Genomic DNA, 7,307 nt, shown 5'->3' with positions numbered 1-7,307 from the left:
CCCCCCCCCCGCCACCTCGAGGTCCGCTAATTTATACCGTGCATTCCTCCACATTCAATCACAGTGCGGGGCGGTACGCGGAATACTTTTATGAGGCACAGAGTGGCGGGGCGGGGCGGCGTGCAGCTCTATGGGCGTCTCGTCTCGTCCCCGCCCCGGTCCGCGGCGGAGCGCGCGGCGCGCAGGGCAGGAGGGAAGGCCGGCCGGCAGGCGGCGCGCGGTGGGCCGGGCGGGGCGGCCAGGACGACTGCTAGCTGCAGCGGCTTTGCTTTACGTGCCCCCTTTTATGACTGGCAAACTGCGTATATGTGTTCCTGTTGGGAATAAAACCCTCCTCTTCTCGTCCGCGTACGTCGTGCGCGCGGATGCAGCTGCAGCAAGTCGCTTCTGCCGCGCAGCTGCCGGTGTGGCGTGGCAACAACAGTGGCGTCCTGCGCGTGTGATAATGACCCGCGTAGGGTCCCATCTGTTCGAGCCTCGCCGGGGTGGCCGTATTTTGCTTTTGCTGATATATGTTGAGTGTTATCAGTTTTCCCGACGTAGCTGCGATGGCGGCGGGGACCGCACGCCGCCCGGGCCATCCTGCTGTTGTGTCGCTGTTATCCGAATGTGGTGGCCGCTCGTCGCGCACGGTGCCCTGCTGAGGACAGCGGTAGCAGTGGCGGCGCCTGCTTGAGAGAGAGGAGAAGCCAAGGGAGAGGGAGAGAGAGAGGGGGGGGGGGTTGGGGGCGACCCGCCGAGTGGGTCCTGGCCGAGTAGCTCGGAGCCGATGATCCTGCTCTGGGCTCTCGGACGGGCATCAATAAAATCAATTACGCTATCCTGGAATTTCATCGCGTCAGGCGCTGTCTCTTTCCTTCTTTTGGTGCTCCTGGTCGCTGCCCACCTCTTCTCTCTCCCTCTTTCTCTCCCTCTCTCTCCTCTGCTGTCCCACCCCCCCTCTCTCTCTTTCTCTCCCGTCCCGGGCGACTCCTCGCCGGTGAGGAAGTACCCGGGCGCACAGGTGCACAGGGGCGGGGAGGGGCTACTAGAGCTGCTAGCGATAAAGCAGGGGGAAATAAAGTAAAAGAGAGGTGAATAAAATCCCCGTCTCAGCTGCGCGGGCAAATCGGAAGGCAGAGATGGGAGAGGGGGGAGAGACGGAGAAGAAGAGACGGCGGCATTGAATTTGCGGCGACGTCTCGACATCCTCCCCTCCGTTGCCCCAGCAGTCCTGGTCAATCGTGAGTAAAATCCTGCATCCTGTCGTCCGCTTCCCCCCTGGCCTCTCCACCGTGCTCCCGAACCGCCGAATGACGTGTAGTAACTCGATGAGGGTCGCCGACAAGGCCGGAGGGGAGGGAGAGGGGGGGTATCTGGTGACGCAGGCGGTCCAGGGCGGTGCGGGGCGTGCGGGCCGAGCGGTATCGGATCACACCCGCGCCAGGACCTCGAGGGAGAGGGGCTGTACGCAGGGGGTCCCGCCGGCACCGGTCCCCCCCCACCTGATCCCAACCCTCGCCCGGGCGCCCGGGCACAACTCGGTTGGCGCGAGAGTTGCCTTGACTATTGTTAAGCCTCTAGCGAGTATATCATCATCAGGGAGAAACAAAATAGTCGTCAGAACTAATACATTGGCTAATTTTGGGATAATCAGGAAATTCGCAGTGGCACCTAAGAATTAGTTGTCAGAGTCAATAGTTAGTTGCTACAGCAACCTGATTATACATGTATAATAATGCAGGTTCTCTATGTGGAAGTTGACTGTTGCTGTGACTCTGGCCGCTTTCAACATGGCTGTGGGTGTGTCTGTGGCCGTACTGCGCCGTCGGCCGGTCACGTTGGCGGCACTGGCAGCCCTGCCTCGCCGCGGGGATGCACCGGCCGGGCGGGGAAGACCATGCAGGCCGGTCCAGCGTCCAGGTCGGGCAGCAGAGCCTTTTACGAGGCATAAACACCTCGTTGCGCGTCCAGCAAACGTCAAGCGGCCGAGGCGGGATGGTAAGGAGCAGCTCCACCGAGCAGCTCCACGGAGCAGCTCCTCGTCCCATCCAGCGCATCCAGGAGATCCAGGCCAGCAGCAGGCCGGCACGCCATCGGCACGCCAATATCGGCCCCGCCTCGCCGTCTCGGCTGACATGAGTGTGAGCGTTTACTGGGAAGATTAGCAGCAAGAGGTTCCAAGATTGGTATTTTGTTTCTCAAGAAAAAGTGTCGTCAAGGAACGGGTCATGAAAGCAGGCGATGCGAATTTGAGACCTGTGTGTCTTGTTCTAGGGTGCCCTCTCCACAAATGTAAAAGTCCATGGAAAATCTACGAGCATAGTTTTCAGGGTGTATATACCGAACTTCAAGGCAAACTTTTAAGTTTTTCAAAATATGATTTTTGCGATGAGATAGAATTTTTACATAAATCACTTTAATTTTATCAGTTTACAGTTTGTCATGTATGATGTTACCAGGTGTTTCACTACAATATTCTTAATAGCTATGAAAACAACATTTAAATTAATTTTCAAAGAGAAACCACATTGTATTCGACTGCGGTTTCAATCGCTGGCATTTTCCAAGAAAAGAATGAGCACCATTTCGATGCCCTGGACCCTGATTGATTGAAGTTATAGTCTGCTCCAGCCCAGTATTTCACGTAGTGTTCACAGTTACAGGTAAGCACGTGGTAATACACATCTTCATTTACATGCTGCCTTGCTCTGGTTACAGCATTGGCACCCTGTGGACCTGGCCCCCAATTATAACACATATCAAAGTTGACTCCGGAAATGCTCGAATAATGCATTTCATCAACTTGGGACGGATTGCCCTTTCTAGCTCCTGCTTTTGGCAAAATGTTTATTACCCAATTCTTCGTTTCAGTCGCGAGCATCCAGTGAGTCTGCAAGCCCCAAAATCTGCAGGCTATTTGATCGCCCGGATACTTAACCATATCTTCGAATCTTTCCCACCCCCAGGAAGAGCCGATCAGACAGAACACGACTATTCCCAGGGAACTATTGATTCGTAGGCCCATCTTCAGTTTAACAGCTTGCCGAGCCGCCGTGTTAAATCGTCGTGTAGTGCTGCAAAGAAAAAAGAGTTGACGGTGGTAGACCAAATGCAATTGTTAGAAAAAAAATCTGCACTTTCTTTACCAGCTTTGATGTCAAAACCCAACAGCACAAAAAGATATATCAGGTGGCTGTTAAACCCCGCTCACTTCTGTAGATGCTGTACCTCATGCCTACGTGCGGTGGGGTCGCGTACTCCTTCGAGCCGTAAGGCGCCGTGGATAGGGGCGATAGGCAAGCCCGCCCGCACTCGTGCGTTGCGGTACAGCATAACTACAGAAGTGAGCGGGGTTTATCAACCACCTGGTATAGAGAAAAATCGAGAGGGAGAAAGCACAATAGAGAGAAATAATAGATACAGTACACAACCACAATTTGTACCAGTTCTACTATAGTTGCCCGCTTAGTTTAAGCGATTTCTATTGATTTCGATTAATTTTAATCCTGATGATTCCCAGGCAGGTGTACACATGATTCCCTGAGATCTTAACCCCTCGGTCCAGACTATAAGTACCGTATTATTTCTGTAGGCACACCGTATTTGGCTGCAGCGCTCGATGTAGTACGTCCGACTTTCTTGAAAACTGGGGTGACACTGATGCAAAGTTCAGAACAGTGTTATATTTATAGTAACATGGAAGACTATGGACCGACCGTGCTCTCAACTGAGCAGGAAAAACAGAGATGATGAGGAGTATGTGATCGTCAAACGAATCACAAGTGCACATTCAGCAACATTGTTCTTATCTTCTCCCCTGCCCTCCCCGCTCCCCACTGTGTGACGGTTGACCATGAAAATTTATTGGCTGAGCGATATGGAATAAGCCTTTTAGTTCAGTGACCGAAAAAATTAGCTGAACTAAAAAGCTAAGAAATAGACAGTCCCCCCGACCAGGTCACACAGCTTCGCCTCTAGTTTTTCGTCCAGCTCAAGTAGCTTCAGAGTCCACGCCAAGGCGTGTTAACCTACTCGCAAAGTGCCATAAGGCTCCGTGGCGAGCGACGGTAGCAGAGGCAAGCTCTGCATGTGGTACAGTGTAAGCAAAGTAATGAAGGGGTCTATGGATGGACTACCACGCATAAATGCACGTATACGAGTAAATGTCCAGGTAGGTTCCTTCCCCACTTTGCTCAGACTGTACCGCATGCAGGCGTGCGGGCGGGCTTGCCTACCGTCGCTCACCGTGGTGCCTTATGGTCCCGTTCGCTCAGAATTTAAAAAATCGTTCTTTAGGTTTGAAAAAAAAAAGGTGGAAAGCAATCGTACAACTCTGAAAGATACCGCACCTGTGATGCAAATGTATTCTTTGTGGGATAATTTTACTTTAACTCCTTATTTCGGAAATGGACGTTGGTCCTCGAGGTTTGCCGAAATAATTTATTACATCTCGCCGTCGCAAAGGGAAAATGGCTGGATCTGCTTTTGTGTGTCGCATATCGCCGAGGTGGCCCGTCAGCCTTCCGTCCCGGCTCGTGTTTCCCATAATCCCGCCCAAGGCAGGAGAGGAATCGACAGGATTAAAGCGGAAAGTGTGTTGTTGTTGGTTTTTATTTTTTGCGTCCGAAATAATCGTCCGCGGGTGGTCCTGCTGCGAGCCTGGATCAGAACCCCGTCCACTATCTGCCAGCAGCGTATGGACGAAGAGACGAGACGAAGACCGTAGGCAGGACTTTACCGTAGACCCCACCTCGATCTGCTGCAGCACTGCTGGCCGCTGCTGAAGCCCTGAAGGCGAGGCGATGGTGATGATAATGGTGTTGATGATGACACTTTATCCCGAGTCAGGCATCTCATCCCATCGTCGGAGGCACGCCGGAGGTAAACGCCCAAAACCCACGAGGAGAGGAGATTCAACGCGAATAATAGAAGGAGCAGGATGAGAAGACCGAGGCGTGGCGTAGCGTGGTGCGAACACAACGTGACGTGGACTTGCCCTCCCCCGCGCCGCTGCTGTACCATGTCGGTAGCGGCTTCACCTGGCCGCCCCGCCCCGCCACACACCGCCACGCCCCGCCACGCCCCGCCACGCCCCGCCACGCCTCAGCCCGGCGCTTGCTCCTGCCCGCTACGACTGCCCCTAGACTTCTATTAGCAATTACGTGGCAATGTCCCGAGACAGCAATGCCTCCGCCCCGCCCGCCCCGCCACAACACGCCCCGCACTTCGTCAGGTCGGTAGCGACTCTGGCCCCGCCCCGCCACGCCCCGCCACGCCCCGCGCGGGCTGCACAATGCCTTCGCGCCTGTCGCCGTTGTTCCTTCTGACAGCAGCAATCATGAAGCACTTGGGCCCCGAACGCACGGCGAGCCACAAACAAAAAGGGCAAGAAAAGGGTAGGAAAAAAAAGGGGGGAGGGAAAGAAAACAGCTATAGTGGAAGCGAGAAATGAAGAAATGACTGCTACTGTTGCCACCGCTCCAGCAGCCCCGGAATGAAAGATTTTGGAAAATGACATTATGAAGGGGCACGCAGAGAGATTGAGGAGGGGGTGAGGGGGGGGGTCCCTGGGGGTTGGCCAGGACCCCGACTACGAACGAGGAGCGTGATGAGGACCCCGATGACGAGCATGGCGACAGAGACGATGTGCCCCCGCGATAAGCCCCACCAGGAAGTGCGCACTACGGTACCGTCCTGTACCGCCTCCCGCAGCAGCCGCGGCCCGCGCCCCCGCGCCACCATTCTTCCTCCTCCGTCCGGGCGTCCGGGTCCTCTTCACCTCCACGCACGAGGAGCCTCCGCCCTCCCCCAGCAGCGGTCCTGCAGCGGTCCTGCAGCGGGCCAGCGGGGCGCCGAGGGGGAACGAAATAATAAGAGGCAACGCTCAACTACAGCAAAATGTGCGCCCCGCCCGGCCCCGCCCCGCCACGCCCTCGCTGTGGGGCTACCGTTCACACCTTGTCTGTCGGCCGGCCAAGCCTGGTCTGGCCTGCGATGCCCCGCGTAGATTAGGACGGGCCTCGTCGTCCTGTGGCGGGGCGGGGCAGGGGCGGGGTGGGGCGAGCCGTGGGCCGCGTCGTGGGGAGAATTGAACGCGGGCATCCTATCTTTGGGGAACAATCCTGGAAAAACCTCCGAAGTTTATCGAATTTTTGAAACATGTCTTTCGTCTTTAATGTGGTCCCGCTTGAACCTCATGTAACTTGACGCACCACATAGCAGAGCTACTGGTATTGGCTGGGTGCTGGGACGGTCTCCAGCATTATAACACCTCTACCTCTGTCTCCGTGGTCGATCTGATCCCTCGCCACCCAGAGCCCTCTCTGCGGCGTCTTCCTGCGGTGTCCTGCGGTCACTGCAGTCGTCCGGTTTGTCACGCACTGCGGCGGAAAAAAACGACGCGGTCGTCCGAGGGTCTTTTCGTTGCTTTCTGAGGGACGAAAATGAAAACCGATCAACGGCGATGATCGTCCGCGTCGCGGCGGCGGCAGCAGCAGTGCCACGCCGTCGCCGCCGTGCAGTAATCTCTCTCAGAGCAACTCCTTCCGTTCTTTCTACTTCATTTTTTCTTTTCTCACGTGGGCTTCAGCCACCAACTCACGCTCGCGTTTTCTCTCTCAAAATGCGCCGGGGCTCCTCACCCAGGTGCAGGCGGCGGCGGCGGCGTGTCGCCAGCCGGGGGGCGGTTACTGCTGCTGCTACCGCGACTCCGCGGCTTTCTCGGGCTCTTTGCAGAGTGCTTGGGCTTGCTTGCTGCTTTCTCATGGCACCGCCGACGGGGTCCCCGCGGCACCACGCTGACCGAGCGACCTGACCGGGCTGCTGCTTCAGTTGCCGGAGAAAGAAGAGAAGAAGAAGAAATAAACGAGGGCGAATTCGTGCTTCGCCCATTGCGTGACTTTTGCCGGGCAGCATTTCGGCCCGTGGCGCAGCGTGGCGTGCCCTGGCCGTGTTTTACTTCAAACCGACGGCGTTTTGTAGGACTTTTTCCTGGCAGTGGGCCATGGTGCGGGGCGAGGTGGGACGGGGGGCGAACCAATAATATGACGACGCGATCTTGGTTCCGACCGACAAACTGTGAAAACTGGAAAAGCAAACCCGCCGAGGCGACAACCACTGTTAAAAAATCTGTGGAAAAACCACAGACAACCACAGAAAAATTCCCAACAGAGGTGTACGGATTGCTTCTGTTACAGAAATTTTCAGTTATTTTGTGAACACAGAAGTCTGTGCTTCAAAATCACAGAAAAAACAGAACAGAATCGTACGGATTGCTTCCGTCATATAAATAGTCTGTCATTCAAGGGGTGTGGACCCATCTGTAA

The 7,307-nt window shown here is 55.5% G+C and overlaps 1 long non-coding RNA gene across 1 annotated transcript; it reads right to left on the bottom strand.

The window, feature by feature from the left end:
* Positions 1 to 2,376: 2,376 nt before the first annotated feature.
* Positions 2,377 to 3,781, bottom strand: LOC113209756 (uncharacterized). The gene is made up of 2 exons (XR_008011390.1): positions 3,559 to 3,781; positions 2,377 to 3,056 (listed from the first exon to the last, which is right to left on the bottom strand). It is a non-coding gene; the product is annotated as an uncharacterized LOC113209756 (long non-coding RNA).
* Between the last annotated feature and the right edge of the window lie 3,526 nt (positions 3,782 to 7,307).

This window comes from Frankliniella occidentalis, unplaced genomic scaffold (assembly GCF_000697945.3).
Source record: "Frankliniella occidentalis isolate FOCC.00 unplaced genomic scaffold, Focc_3.1 Scaffold101, whole genome shotgun sequence".
NCBI classification, from domain to species: Eukaryota; Metazoa; Arthropoda; class Insecta; order Thysanoptera; family Thripidae; genus Frankliniella; species Frankliniella occidentalis.
The sequence above is the reverse complement of the archived record's forward strand: the minus strand, read 5'-3'. Positions and strand labels throughout refer to the sequence as shown.